Source organism: Primulina tabacum, chromosome 1 (genome assembly GCF_025594145.1).
Source record: "Primulina tabacum isolate GXHZ01 chromosome 1, ASM2559414v2, whole genome shotgun sequence".
Taxonomy (NCBI): Eukaryota; Viridiplantae; Streptophyta; class Magnoliopsida; order Lamiales; family Gesneriaceae; genus Primulina; species Primulina tabacum.
Window position 1 is genome coordinate 19,651,065 of NC_134550.1, and position 13,741 is coordinate 19,664,805.

A 13,741-nucleotide genomic window follows, 5' to 3' on the forward strand; every position below is an offset into this window, starting at 1 on the left:
AAAGCAGGCATCTAGGAGTTGGAGCCTTAGATTCGATAGTACAATCAAAGAGTTTGATTTTACTAAGAATCCTGAGGAACCCTGTGTGTATAAGAAGGTAGTGGGAGTGCTGTGACATTCCTGGTGCTGTATGTTGATGACATTCTACTCATTGTGAATGATGTAGGAATGTTGCAATCAACTAAGATATGGTTAGCGAGTAAGTTCTCGATGCAGGACTTGGGTGAAGCATCTTTTGTATTGGGAATACAGATCTATAGAGATAGATCAATAAGATTGCTTGGTCTCACCCAGTACACATACATTGATACCATCGTGAAGCGGTTCTCGATGGATAAGTCCAAGAGAGGACATCTACCAATGTGTCATGGCATGTCCCTATCCAAGTCTATGTCTCCCAAGACTGATGCAGAGATAGCGGCGATGACAAGCATTCCTTATGAATCTGCGATTGGTAGCGTCATGTATGGGATAATATCTACACGTCCTGACGTGGCTTTTGCACTAAGTGTAGTGAGTAGATATGAATCGAACCCTGGTCTTCGACATTGGAAAGCTGTGAAAGACATCCTCAAGTATTTGATAAGGACCAATAAATTGTTCTTGGTCTATGGGGGAGGAGAACTGAAATTGGAAGGATATACCGACTCTAGCTTCCAAAGCGATATCGATGACTCGAAGTCAACCTCTGGGTTCATATTCATGCTCAATGGTGCTGTTGTCTCTTGGAAGAGTTCCAAGCAAGACAGTACAGCGGATTCCACCACTGAGGCAGAATACATTGCTGCATCAGCTGCAGCAAAGGAGGCTGTTTGGATAAGGAATTTCGTCCAAGAGTTGGGCGTCATTCCTAATGGAGTTGCTTCTGTCCCAGTGTTTTTTGACAACACGGGAGCCATTGCTCAAGCAAAGGAGCCTAGGTCTCATCAGAAGTCCAAACATGTATTGAGAAAGTACCACATCCTCCGAGAGATTGTGGAAAGAGGAGATGTCTCGATTGACAAAGTCAGCTCCGCAGATAATATTGCTGATCCGCTAACTAAGCCTTTACCTGGACGATTATTCGAGAAGCATCGCGAATCGATGGGTTTGAAGCATATGGGTAGTTGGCTCTAGTGCAAGTGGGAGATTGTTAGAGTAGGTGCCCGTCGAGCCAAGTGTTGGCCGAGGGTTCATGTTTAAACTCTATGTATAAATAATCTTTATTTTAATAATATTTAAAATTATTTTTTGGCACTTCTTTATCTGTATACCCATGCTAGTTGCATAGATAAAGTCCTTGAATATACAAATAGTAGAAAGAATATGAGATGCTCATATGATGAGTATCATGAAACTCATATTTGGAATACTGTATATTCTAAACAGTTCCTAGTCGATTCAGCCGCCGCTAAGAAGGATATAAGCTGCTCGAGTTCGAGACTAGTATCTGCGATGTGAGTACCATCTTTCATTGGTAAGGGACATTGTGATGTCCGAACATGCAGATAGGTGCTCCTTGTAGAGTGCACTGAACAACCTTCCATAAAGGACTTTCCAAGTGGTTCTAACTTATCGAGTGGAAACGTCCTAGTTTATGGTTGTACACCATTAGTCCTTATGACCCAGGACAACATTGAGACTCTATGTGCTAGCATTACACTTTGACTTGTTTACCTACTCTCATGGGGTCATCAGGTGGCAAGGTTGGGTGTTTTGTCGAAATATATAGGAGTCGATGCATTGTAGTCGAGGATTCACCGCTTACCTTCGGATATGGATATCCTATGTGATCTCATGTGTATGTAGTATGAAATTTCTGATCAGAGTATGGTGGTAATTATGAAATGGGTTTCATAGATTACACCATCGATGCAACTACGACATGACACATAGTATCGATTCATTGACAACTCTCGATATACCAATAGTTGTCGAATCGGTCGGGATATATGAGTTGAAGGGACCGTACTGTACGCTAACCATAATTGAATGGTTCTTGCAGGCACTATCATTTGATACCTACGGAATCATGTAAGCGATGCTGCTAGGCGTTTAACATGATTGGTTGGGTACTATCAGACTTGAGTTCTGGCGTTCTAGTTATCAAGGAGTTGATAAGTAAAAATGGAGCAATTGGGGTATGCTCATATAAGGACATGTTTAGTCCGAATCACATGGAGATGTGAACCCATGGCTAGTTGTATCAATGAACCATTGAGGGCCACACAATTACTAGCTTTCTAGATCCTGTTGAGAAGTAAAATAGTTCAATGTGTTGAACGGCTTATAAAGGAGTTTATAAGCGTAAGGGAAAATAGAAGTATGACTTCTATGAGGGAAATGTAACTTTTAATTTGTGGAAGTTTTCCTAAATTAAAAGTTTGCCAAACAAATAATGTATTTAAAAATTGTGATTTTCATAAACATTATTTTGGACTAAATTAAATTAATTCAAGTGTTGAATTAATTTAACACTAGTGGGCCTAGTAGAGTCCAAATAATTAAATTAATTCAAGTGTTGAATTAATGAAATTACATTGGTTCTTGTAGAGCCCAATTGAAATAATTATTTATACTAGTGGGTTTGAGTAAATTCAAGTAATATTTAAATGGTCTCAAATATGTTTAGAACATTTAAATAAAAGTTCATGTGCTTTGTAAATGTTACAAGCCCACTTACATTGCATGCTTGGGAGGTGAAGAGTTGGGGAGTACTTTTTATTAAAAAATTGCAAGGCATGCAAAAGATGGTCTTAACTTTTTCACACACCAAGACAACGCATTCACCCTTCCCTCCCACCTCACTTGGCCGAAAATATTGAGCAAAATTCTCCCTCATTTTGGTTCTTCAATTGTTGGAGAAAACACTTACTTCTCAAAGAAAAATCCTCTTATTTTTCTAGTGCAAAATATGAGGGGATCTACCTAGTTGGTGGTGGGCTTAATTTTGAGCAAGGTGTGCTCAAGGAAAGTTTGTAGAAGTTCATCCTTTCAAGAGCCAAGTTGTTTACAACATGGTTGGAGCCATCATCAATCCTTTGTGATTGATAGGTATATCTTCTAAACACACTATGAATGTCATATTTTGTGTTTTTGTATTTGCTACACATCCTAGTACATGAGGTGTTCGGTTATCTTGCTACAAAATAAATTTTGAACTTCCGTTGCGCTTTAGAACACCTAAAACCGATCCCCTTTCAGATACGTGCACATCATAAAAATCATACATAAAAGCTTTGCTCACTACGAGCCATATCATATCATATCGTAATTTTCTGTAGAAATAATGTGTCAAAGAAAGTGGCCCATAACATAATCGCCTGATCAGACTAAACCACAGTATACTGGGCGGTAGAGATCACCACAGCCCTTGGACTGGATATCCGTACCCATACATAATCCTAAACCGGTCGTAAGTCACCGGGTGGAGAGGTCCCCGGTCACGCATCCCAGCTTCCAAACCCATACTACTTGGAGAGGTCCCCGACTGCGTGCGTCGGCTTCCAAACCCATAACATAAATGGCCACAAGACAGATCGCATATCTCAAAAATAAAGCATTTTCATATTTTGCACGTAAATATACTTACAACCCTTATACTTGGCTTAGTTGGATCGTTTCCCAGGCTCGCTGTGACGTAAATTATCGTGGGACTCATGGAACCCTAATTTGACCTAAAATGCACCCGAATGAAGTACGGTGACTTAGGGACTTCCGAACGACTTGATACTCGAACCGTACTAAACCAACTTAATAAGTTATCGAATGTAAATAAAATATCATGTCCGAACCACAATCAATGAAATTGATGAGATACGGCCATGCATGCATAAAACCCAGCCAAACTAGACCATGAACTCTAATTTCAACCATTTCTCCGAACCAACCCGAACCAACATCTATACATGATCAAAATTTGCTTAAACTTACTGTAAATGCACAAAATTTTACTGGAAAATTGAATTAAGGTTCAAAGGAACCAAAATCGTGACGCGCTCTTACGAAAGTCACTTTGGCACTTCGCACCGTAATTTCTCGTACGACTTCTAAACTTAACCAAATCACGAACGGCTAGAAACACGACCTCCGTAACACATTTGGGCATGTCTTAGTCCAAGGCTAATGGCCATAGGCCAAGCAAGAACCAAGAACAAGAATCAAGAGCCGAATCTCACTGCTGTCGAGAACACACACTGGAGCAGCTTGTCACTTGCTATAAAAATGGCTATTAAAAACTGACCATGGCTCAAACCAGTGGTCACAACACCTTCTTTACATGTTGAGGCATTGGTTAGTTCATGGCTAAGGGCCCTAGGACAACCAAGAACCAACCAACCACCTTCGAACAAAACAAGAACCACCCGAGAGCTTACTGTCATACGTGACCAACCTGAGTTGTTTCTGTCCAAACGATTTGGGACATGGCTCAGCCACTTAGGGCTGACTTGACCACGTCCTCGGTTTGCTAGGGAAGGGTCCTAGCCATGGCTACAGGCCTTAGGCCAGCCATGGCTCGAAAAATATCCTACACAACCCATTGACAGCAAATGAACCCCAAATGTGACACTTGTTTCTTACCTACTGTTTTGAGCACTTAAATTACGGTTTTGTGGCTTGAACCCTTGATCAAAATTGACCATAACACAACCTAGAACATGACCATAAGCAGCCTTGGGAGCCTAGGAACCGAGCCAACCTGCAAATCAACAAAACAAGCAAGGAACGTGACATGCACAGGATGGCCGAGAATGGCCTATGGTTCTCAAAAAATATTTTCTTGTGGTTTCTTGCTATAAAACCGAAACCATGCACATATATCATACTAAAAATATGTAATACACTTGAATGATGAGAAAAATGGAGAAAATACACATGTCTTAAGTTGTTTTTACAATAAACAACACGATACGTCGGACCGGGAGACACGGCAACGAAAATTAAGAAACCTTATTATTGTTGCTGTCTTGGCCGAGAATGGGAGCTGCTAAACCTCTGAATTTTCGTGCTAGGGGGAGTGGAGAAGGTGGTGAATTTTGGTGGTTAATAAGGTGGTGCATGGGTGAGTAAATGATGTCAAGTTGGAGGGGGGGACATGCATGTTGAATGGTTGTCATTTGTGTTGTTGGGGGAGTTAAATGGTTTGGGATTGTGTGGAGTGGAAATGACCGAGAGTTGGCTTTCCAATTAGTGTAGGATTTATTTTAAGTTTTGCTAAGTATAATCCTATGTTAGATAAGCTTGATTTAAAGGTTATTTAAGCATAATCTTGATGAATTAAGAAGCCTACAATAAAATTGGTAATTAATTAATTAAAGTAGAATTAATTCCACTTGATTTCATTAAATTAAATTATTTCTTAGCTCGGAATAAATTTAGGAATATTTTGGGATCATAAAATTCATCTCCGATTTCCTATCTCCGGTCCGGTCTCGCGTATATATCTAAAAAGTTAAAATTTGAAATACGCGATTTAAAATCCTTAAAAATAACGTAAATGATTTAAATGCAAATAAATCAACAAATTCTTACAATAATAATCATTTAAAATTAAATAATAGAAATTATGCACATATCTGCGCATATTGGTTTTTCGGGTACTACAACACTCCCCCCCTTAAATAAAATTTCGTCCTCGAAATTAGAACTCACTGAATAAATCTAGAAAGCGACTCCGCATCTCTGACTCTGACTCCCAAGTAGCTTCCTCATCGGAATGATTAAGCCACTTGACATTCACCTTGTTCCGAAGCTTCTTCTCCTTACGGTCTAAGATCTGCACTGGTCTCTCTCAACATCGACACATGGAACACATTGTGTACTCCGGACAGATTCGGTGGAAGAGCAACACGATATGCTAATGTTCCAACTCTGTCGAGGATCTCAAATGGTCCGATGAACCTCGGACTAAGCTTCCCTTTCTTTTCGAATCTCATGACACCCTTCATCGGTGCTATCTTCACGAAAACATGGTCGCCAACGGCAAACTCTAGATCTCTCCTCCTCCGATCGTCATAACTCTTCTGTCGACTCTGAGCAGTCCTCATCTTGTCACGGATTACGACCACTAGATCGGCAGTCTGCTGAACGATCTCCGGACCTAACTCTGATCTCTCGCCTACTTCATCCCAATGAATAGGCGATCTACACGTTCTTCCGTACAGTGCTTCATATAGAGCCATACCTATAGACGACTGAAAGATGTTGTAATAGGTAAAATCCACTAATGGCAACTTTGATTCCCAGCTCCCTGAGAAATCAATGACACATGCACGGAGAAGATCCTCCAAGATCTGAATAACTCTCTCTGTCTGACCATCTGTCTGAGGGTGAAAAGCTGTGTTAAACAACAACTTCGTACTCATCGCTGAATGCAGACTCTTCCAAAATGAGGAAGTGAATCTCGGATCTCCGTCAGAAACAATAGAGATTGGGATACCGTGCAATCGGACTATCTCACGGATATATAACTCGGCATACTGAATCATGGAGAAAGTCATCTTAATAGGCAAGAAATGCGCTGACTTGGTAAGACGATCAACAATCACCCATATAGCATTTGAACCTCTAGCTGACTTCGGTAAACCAACCACGAAATCCATGTTAATGTTCTCCCACTTCCACTCGGGAATGGGAAGTGGCTTGAGTAAGCCGGCTGGTCTCTGATGTTCAGCTCTCACAAGCTGACAAGTCAAACACTCGGATACAAATCTCCAGATCTCTCTCTTCATACCGGGCCACCAATATAACATCTGCAGATCCTTGTACATCTTCGTACTCCCAGGATGAATAGAGTACGTGGACATATGGGCCTCAGATAATATGTCTGCTCGAATAGAATCGCTGCTAGGAACCCACATCCTGTCTCGATAACGAACAATGCCATCACTCATTGTGTTCAAAACACTGCCCTTCGCCTCATCTCTCTGCCTCCACTTTGCCAACTGCTCATCAGATGACTGACCGCTGCGAATACGGTCTAATAAGGAAGACTGAATCATCAAGGTAGATAGATGGGGAACTCTACCTTGAGTATAAGTCTCTAGATCAAACCTCTGAATCTCACTCTGAAGAGGCCTCTGAACTGTCAAATGAGCCATCACTGCGACTTTCCGGCTCAAAGCATCCGCTGCTACATTAGCTTTACCAGGATGGTAGCTAATGTCACAGTCATAATCCTTGACTAACTCCAACCAACGCCTCTGACGCATATTCAACTCTTTCTGCGTAAAAAAGTACTTGAGGCTCTTGTGGTCGGTAAAGATCTGACACTTCTCTCCGTATAGATAATGCCTCCAAATCTTCAAGGCAAATACTACAGCAGCTAACTCAAGAGCATGAGTAGGGTAGTTCTTCTCGTGTATCTTCAACTGACGAGAAGCATACGCTATTACTTTCCCATGCTGCATCAACACTGCGCCTATACCGAGCTTCGAAGTATCGGTATACAATACAAATTCTCCGGGCCCTAAAGGCATGGCCAAGATCGGCGCTGAAATAAGAGCTTGCTTCAAAGAATCGAAGCTCTTCTGTCACTCATCGCTCCACACGTACTTAGCATTCTTCTTAGTCAATGACGTGAGTGGAATTGCGATAGAGGAGAAACCCTGAATAAACTTCCGATAGTATCCTGCTAGACCAAGGAAACTACGGATCTCTGATGCACTCTGCGGCACAACCCAATCTCTGACTGCCGCAACCTTCGCTGGGTCTACCTCAATGCCACTGCTAGATACGATGTGGCCTAGGAATGCCACTTTCTCCAACCAGAACTCGCACTTGCTGAACTTAGCGAACAGCTTGTGCCTCTGCAACGTCTGCAATACTGTGTCCAGATGCCTGCTGTGATCCTCTTGACTCTTTGAGTAGACGAGAATGTCGTCTATGAATACAATCACGAACTGATCAAGATACGGCTGAAATACACGATTCATGAGATCCATGAAGATCGCTGGCGCATTCGTTAGACCGAACGGCATCACTAGGAACTCAAAGTGCCTATAACGAGTCCCAAAAGCGGTCTTAAAAGTATCGGCGTCTTTCACACTCAACTGGTGATATCCGGAACGCAGATCTATCTTGGAGAATACTGAGGCTCCCTGCAACTGATCAAACAAATCCTCGATCCTCGGAAGTGGGTATTTATTCTTCACGTAACCCTGTTCAACTCCCGGTAGTCAATGCAAAGCCTCATAGATCCGTCTTTCTTCTTCACGAATAAGACAGGCGCGCCCCATGGAGAGAAACTCGGGCGAATAAACTCCTTGTCAAGAAGCTCCTGAATCTGCTTCTTGAGCTCAATCATCTCTGACGGTGCTAACCTGTAAGGCGCCTTAGAGATAGGCGCGGTACCTGGCATAAGATCGATCGAAAACTCCACCTCTCGTACCGGTGATCTACCAGAGACGTCATCGGGAAAAACGTCTGAAAAGTCCCTGACAACTGAGACATCTGCAACTGACTGACTAGGGACCTCGAGAATGGATATCATATTCGCAATGAATGCTCGACAACCCCTATGCATGAGCTTCCTAGCCTGAATACAAGATATCATGATAGGCACATTAAAGTACCTGTCAGGCTCAAATAGGAACTGTTTCTTTCCAAGTGGTCGGGCTAGAACAGATCTCCGCTGAAAATCAATAAGTACTCTATTCTTGTGCAGCCAATCCATCCCAAGGATAATATCGAACTCTGGCATCAACAGCACGATCAAATCTGCATAGACAAGATTTCCATGAAGCTCGAGGTCTATGTCTCGGACTACGCTAGTCGCTGCCATCTCCTCGCCAGATGGAATAACCATAGAATACGCCACATCCAATCCAATCGTCTTGACCTCGATGGAATTCGCAAAAGTCTCAGATATGAATGAATGAGTGGCCCCCGAATCAATCAAGGCGTTCGTAGAAGCTCCGCCTATAAATATTCTTCCTAAAAGGTTGGAACATCAATCTAAAAACAATAATTTACCAGAATTAATTCTATAGGCATGCAAAGATCAAAGTTCTTCTAAATTAGATTCCCAAAACAACCCGAATAGAACATGCAATCTTATCACAATTTATAAGTTCAAATCTTATAACCCAATAATTCAAAGCAACTAATCCCAAATCGCTGAATTAAATATGCTAAAATTTTCCCAAATATAAACTTAAAGCTTTAAGATACCTGTCAAGAGCATAGTCCCTGGGTTCGCCTCCGCTGCATGGAGCGCAAACACTCTGCTCTGAGTAGGCAATGTCCCTTGAGGACAATCCTTCAGCAAATGGCCAGTACCGCCACACTTGAAACACTTCCCAGAGCACTACATGCAAACTTCGGTATGGCGGCGTGTGCACCTGGCACAGACCGGGTACTCCTACATCCTCGAGACCACACGTCCCTGCTGCTGCTGCTGCCCTCTACTCCTCGATGGGCCATGGAAAGGCCTCTTATGCTGCTGCTGCTGAGGAGGGCGGTGGGGCGCCTGAAATGGCCGCTTACCCTGGCGGTCATTCTTGATATCTCTCTGATCCTGCTCTGCAGTAAGACCTCTAGAGACAGCGACCTCATATGTCGTAGGGCCAGCAACCCTAACATCACGGCGCAAGATCGACCGCAATCCATCCATGAAGTGCCTAAGCCTGGCACCCTCGTCGTTCGCGATCAGGGGTACAAAGTGACAACCCTTCTCGAACTTACGGATAAACTCCATAACAGTCATGTCACCCTGTCTTAGGGTCATAAACTCCCTGGTCAACCTCGAACGCACGTCATCAGTAAAATACTTAGAGAAGAATACCTCTCTAAAGCGCATCCAACTGAGAGTAGGTAGATCCAGAGCTACAGATGCGCCCTCCAACCATAGACAGGCGTCTCCTCCAAAAAGATAGGTCGCACAACGGACCCTGTCAACATCCTCCAGCTCCATAAATCTGAAAGTAACTTCTAGGGACTTAATCCATCCCTCGGCAACCATGGGATCAGACGTCCCAGTGAACTCCTTCGGGATCATCCTCATGAACCGCTCACATAAAGCCTCAGGTCTAGGCGGCCTAGCTATCGCTGCAGCATTGTTCCCCGTGAACTGTGCAAAGAGCTGAGTCATACCCGCCATCATCTGGGTATGCATATCATATCATATCGTAATTTTCTGTAGAAATAATGTGTCAAAGCAAGTGTCCCATAACATAAACGCCTGATCAGACTAAACCACAGTATACTGAGCGGTAGAGATCACCACAGCACTTGAACTGGATATCCGTACACGTACATAATCCTAAACCGGTCGTTAGTCACCGGGTGGAGAGGTCCCCGGTCACGCATCCCGGCTTCCGAACCCATACTACTTGGAGAGGTCCCCGACTGCGTGCGTCGGCTTCCAAACCCATAACATAAATGGCCACAAGACAGATCGCATATCTCAAAAATAAAGCATTTTCATATTTTGCACGTAAGTATACTTACAACCCTTATGCTTGGCTTAGTTGGATCGTTTCCCAGGCTCGTTGTGACGTAAATTATCATGGGACTCATGGAACCCTAATTTGACCTAAAATGCACCCGAATGAAGTACGGTGACTTAGGGACATCCGAACGACTTGATACTCGAACCGTACTGAACCAACTTAATAAATTATCGAATGTAATGCACAACAATAAAATATCATGTCCGAACCACAATCAATGAAATTGATGAGATACAGCCATGCATGCATCAAAACCGAGCCAAACTAGACCATGAACTCTAATTTCAACCATTTCTCCGAACCAACCCGAACCAACATCTAGCCATTATCAAAATATGCTTAAACTTACTGTAATTACACAAAAGTTTACTGGAAATATGAATTAAGGTGCAAAGGAACCAAAATCGTGACGCGCTCTTACGAGAGTCACTTCGGCACTTCGCACCGTAATTTCTCGTACGACTTCTAAACTAAACCAAATCACAAACGGCTAAAAACACGACCTCCGTAACACATTTGGGCATGTCTTAGTCCAGGGCTAATGGTCATTGTCCAAGCAAGAACCAAGAACAAGACTCAAGAGCCGAAGCTCACTGCTGTCGAGAACACACACTGGAGCAGCTTGTCACTTGCTGTAAAAATGGCTATTAAAAACTGACCATGGCTCAAACCAGTGGTCACAACACATTCTTGACATGTTGAGGCATTGGTTAGTCCATGGCTAAGGGCCCTAGGACAACCAAGAACCAACCAACCACCTTAGAACAAAACAAGAACCACCCGAGAGCTTACTGTCATACGTGACCAACCTGAGTTTTTTCTGTCCAAACGATTTGGGACATGGCTCAAGCCACTTAGGGCCGACTTGACTACGTCCTCGGCTTGCTAGGGAAGGGTCCTTGCCATGGCCACAGGCCCTAGGCTAGCCATGGCTCGAAAAATATCCTACACAACCCATTGACAGCAAATGAACCCCAAATGTGACACTTGTTTCTTACCTACTGTTTTGAGCACTTAAATTACGGTTTTGTGGCTTGAACCCTTGATCAAAATTGACCATAACACAACCTAGAACATGACCATAAGCAGCCTTGGGAGCCTAGGAACCGAGCCAACCTGCAAATCAACAAAACAAGCAAGGAACGTGACATGCACAGGATGGCCGAGAATGGCCTATGGTTCTCAAAAAATAATTTCTTGTGGTTTCTTGCTATAAAACCATACTAAAAATATGTAATACACTTGATTGATGAGAAAAAGGGAGAAAATACACATGCCTTAAGTTGTTTTTACAATAAACAACACGATACGTCGGACCGGGAGACACGACACAAAAATTAAGAAACCTTGTTATTGTTGATGTCTTCGCCGAGAATGGGAGCTTCTAAACCTCTGAAATTTCGTGCTAGGGGGAGTGGAGAAGGTGGTGAAGGTTGGTTGTTAATAAGGTGGTGCATGGGTGAGTAAATGATGTAAAGTTGGGGGGGGGGGGGGGGGGGGGGGCATGCATGTTGAATGGTTGTCATTTGTGTTGTTGGGGGAGTTAAATGGTTTGGGATTGTGTGGAGTGGAAATGACCGAGAGTTAGCTTTCCAATTAGTGTAGGATTTTGTTTAAGTTTTGCTAAGTAGAATCCTATGTTAGATAAGCTTGATTAAAAGGTTAATTAAGCATAATCTTGATGAATTAAGAAGCCTACAATAAAATTGGTGATTAATTAATTAAAGTAGACTTAATTCCACTTGATTTCATTAAATTAAATTATTCCTTAGCTCGGAATAAATTTAGGAATATTTTTGGATCATAAAATTCATCTCCGATTTTCTATCTCCGGTCCGGTCTCGCGTGTATATCTAAAAAGTTAAAATTTGAAATACGCGATTTAAAATCCTTAAAAATAACGTAAATGATTTAAATGCAAATAAATCAACAAATTCTTACAATAATAATCATTTAAAATTAAATAATAGAAATTATGCACATATCTACGCATATTGGTTTTTCGGGTACTACACATGCATTGCATATCATATATCTTTTTTAGATACTTGTGGTATATATTGTGGTTGTTTTAGACTGAGCTTTGCTCACCCAGAGGAGGCTGTTGTTGTCTTTGTATATGGGCAATGACAGGTACTCCAGGATATCAGGAGACCGGAGAAGGTTCTTCTGGAGGGAGTCACATCTGAGTTGAGGTTTTATGTTTTTCCCAGTGTATATATATACCGGGACATGTCTCGAGGATATGAGTTGTTTGTCTGTAGTTGGTAATTGATTATGTGTGGGTATATTTTTTATTGTGATTATGATAGACGAGACTATATTATATACTATTTTTAGTATTATAATTTCAATTGACATATTTTGGGTTCATTGTAAAGAAAATTTTAACTCGTTTTTCGCTGTAATTAATTAACTATAATCAAATTGCATTGTAATAACGATTAGGAGTTAAGGGCCCACACATCATGGTATAGAGTTAGAGTGGGAGAAACATGAGAGCTTCGAGGGCTCGACTTCAAAAAACACGCGTACCTCAAAAGTATTCCTCTGAGCGACACGAACTTCGAGTGCCTCAACGTCAAATGGGTCAATCCTAGGCTCGGTTCGTATCAACTTGTGCTGGCCGGTGTCTTCGTCATCAGAATCCAGCTGCGGGGAATCCTCAATTCCATCTTCCTCGCCGTCTGTAACAGTCCCCAACCAATCCTCGCCTTGATACACCCACCGAGAATCAACTGAATCCATCGACGACAAACTACTCTTCCCCCTCGACAATCCCTCCGCCATCCGACAACTACGTGCACACACGCGAATTCCTACACAAAAACATAGATTGAATCGACAACGTAAATTTGCTCGAGTTGGTGAGTGAATTCATACGCACGTGTCCAAGACTGAATCATTGGTTTGAAGATTGAGTAGTTTGTGAGATCACGGATTTTGATCCTTAGACGGTCCAACGGTCATTGATCGTGACGGTTTTTTCGGTCCAATCAGCTCGCAAATATATCTCATAATATTGACATTAGTTCTTGGACTCTGTGTATATATATCTATATGCATTTTAAAAAATATATAGACACTAGGTTTAATTCATGTTCTAAGAATAGTTCTGGACTTAGTCCATATATATGGTTATGAGTTTTAAAAAATGTCTTCGGCTTTATATATATATATATATATATATATATATATATATAATGAGTAGGTCTTTTGTGAGATGGTCTCACGAATCTTATCTGTGAGACGGGTCAACCCTACCGATATTCACAATAAAAAGTAATGTTCTTAGCATAAAAAGTAATATT

The 13,741-nt window shown here is 42.0% G+C and overlaps 1 pseudogene; it reads right to left on the reverse strand.

The window, feature by feature from the left end:
• Positions 1–13,421, reverse strand: part of LOC142506110 (potassium transporter 7-like) — a 100,136-nt pseudogene extending 86,715 nt beyond the window's left edge.
• Between the last annotated feature and the right edge of the window lie 320 nt (positions 13,422–13,741).